Raw genomic sequence first — 2,874 nt, forward strand, 5'->3', positions numbered from 1 at the left:
ATGAAAACAAAGTAGAAATGGCTATATTATAGCAGATATAGTTAAAAATATGTTGGATTGCCTTTTCTTTTCCAAATAAAGACAAAAATTCCAGGATGCAAGAAATAAAATTACTAAATTGAAAAGAAAGTCTCCCAGAGTTTATTTGGGCAACACTGTGCAACTTCCCACACACCAAGGGAAGAACTGTATCTCCAGAGCTTCAGGAAAGAGTGGGGGGAGGTTTGTTTAACTATAATGTTCCAAATTACCATTTTCATGTGAAGAACACTGGAAGTCATTTGTAGCTATCGAAAAATTTTAAAAGTATTACTATCCTTATATATTTACTAAATAATCTGTGCAACTTTGATCTTCAAACCCTATTTGATTATGTCCTATTAAAAAAATAAAATTTCTTACAGCCCTACAAAAATATATTTTCTTGGGGCGCCTGGGTGGCGCAGTCGGTTAAGCGTCCGACTTCAGCCAGGTCACGATATCGCGGTCCGTGGGTTCGAGCCCCGCATCAGGCTCTGGGCTGATGGCTCAGAGCCTGGAGCCTGTTTCCGATTCTGTCTCCCTCTCTCTCTGCCCCTCCCCCGTTCATGCTCTGTCTCTCTCTGTCCCAAAAATAAATAAATGTTGAAAAAAAAATTAAAAAATATATATATATTTTCTTAAGGGACACCTGGGTGGCTCAGTAAGTTAAGTGTCCAACTTTGGCTCATGTCTTGATCTCATGGTTTGTGAATTCAAGCACCACATCAGACTCTGTGCTGACAGTGTGGACCTGCCTGGGATTCTTTCTCTCCCTCTCTCTGCCCCTCCCCAATTGTGTTCTCTGTCTCTCTCTCTCTCTCTCTCTCAAAATAAATAAACTTAAAAAAAAATCTTTACTTAAAATTACACATGCATATATTTTGCATAGATGCATACATATACTGTACATATAGATTATGCACATTATAGATGCACATATATAGTCACTATAGATTATGCATGGTATAAATCAGCAGAATACAGTGGACAATGTAGATAAACATATCTGGGTATTGAAGAATATTTATAATTCCACAGGTGTCAGTGATCTCCAGTAAGTTAGTTCTTATTTTCCCTAACCAAGAAAAAACGAAAACACAAAATACAAACAAACAAACAAACCCCAAACAATTGCATCTTTTATCCTAAGTAAATTCAGGCACATGGTGGAATTCTTTTCATTGTAACTTATGTTACATTTTTCAAATTCTGCCCTTTTCTATCTTCATTTTATCACTTTGTTTGAAGGTATGTTTATATCTGAATCGACCTCCTATCAGTCTAGGCCTCACAAAATATGTTAGTGGACAAGTTTTCCTGTGTCCCTACCGAGACTTTCCATCTCCCCAGTTTGCAGGCAAATAATCAGATCCCACTAACCTTCTTTTTATTCAAATTTCAGTATAATTAACATACAGTGTTATATTATTTTCAGATATACAATACAGTGACTCAACAATTCTATGTATTACTCAGAGCTCATCATAAGTGTGCTCTTTAATCCTCATCACTTATTTCACCCTTCCCCCCATCCCCTCTGGTAGTCATCGGTTTGTTCTCAATAGTTAAAAGTCCATTTCTTGGTTTGTCTGTCTCTTTCTCTTTCCCCATGCCCCTGCCCTTTGCTCATTTGTTGTGCTTCCTAAATGCTACATCTGAGTGAAATCATATGGCATTTGTCCTTCTCTGACTGACTAACTCTGCTTAGCATTATGCTCTAAAAGTATGGGACGCTTCACAAATTTGGGTGTCATCCTCACAAGGGATCCTGCTAATCTTGTGTATATCATTCCAATTTTAGTATATGTGCTACCAAAGTGAGCACTGTAATTGGTTTTTAAAAAAGCATTATTTAAATTATGCATTATAATGTGCAGTCCAAGTAAACAACAATGAAAGATCATACACTTAGTCACACATCTTCATACATCTAGATTCATTCTTGTTCTATAAAGGTGTCCTTCTGGCTAACACATATCTAGAGTCACTCTTGTTGCAACGATCTCCCTATGGCTATTTTTTTTTTTTTTTGCAGTCAATTTACATTGAAGTAACTCCTCAGCACTTCCTTATATTAGAAATACAAATCCTCTCATGCTTTGAAAGTTCTTTCCTCCTACGTGATGTAGCAGCTGTTTGGAGAGATTCTTAGAGCATGTTGCATCTTGGAGGGGAAAGGAATAATCCTGGGCACTGTTTTCTCAATTTTCCTGGCAATGAACAAGTGGTTTTGGCCTCCACTGTTTTTTGTACGCTTCTATTTTCCTTGACATGATCTCCTCACCTGTCACAAGATCTCTGCCTCTGACATGCAGTATCTAGTGAACATGAGGTGACAAGGAAACTCAGAATGTTTTCAATTTTGGCTGTCAGCAACCACATTAAGGAAAGAAAACAGTGACAGCACAGCAAACAGTCTGGCATTTTATTTGTCCTTTTTTTCTTATGTTCCCATATGAAGTCATTAAATCTTTGTCAGGGGAAATGTCATCACTACTCACACAAGAAGGTCATGTCAAAAGGGTGGGAAAATATTAAATAATTATTTCTGAGAACAGGTGCATCACTCTCAACCATAGTGTTAAAATTTAACTGTGTGTTGCATATATTTAGGTATATCAATGGTTAATAATATTTTTTTCTCTGGAAAAAAGTCATTCATGAGAATGTTTTATTCCTTTATTTTCTGAATACTGGACATGTATTCTCTGAAGCTCCTCATTTAATACCGCAGACTCAGGCTATGGCATAGGGAAGACATCCACTCTTATAGTCCTATTTGGATTTTTATTCATTACAGGCTTCTCTATGAGAATGGAAAACGCTGAGTTGAATAGATTGATAAAAGGAGAA

The 2,874-nt window shown here is 36.8% G+C and overlaps 1 non-coding gene across 1 annotated transcript; it reads right to left on the reverse strand.

Annotated features, from left to right (window-relative positions):
* Window positions 1-1,740: 1,740 nt before the first annotated feature.
* On the reverse strand, window positions 1,741-1,846 carry LOC111556882. Its single transcript, XR_002736593.1, has one exon. It is a non-coding gene; the product is annotated as a U6 spliceosomal RNA (small nuclear RNA).
* Between the last annotated feature and the right edge of the window lie 1,028 nt (window positions 1,847-2,874).

Source organism: Felis catus, chromosome A1 (genome assembly GCF_018350175.1).
Source record: "Felis catus isolate Fca126 chromosome A1, F.catus_Fca126_mat1.0, whole genome shotgun sequence".
NCBI lineage: Eukaryota > Metazoa > Chordata > Mammalia > Carnivora > Felidae > Felis > Felis catus.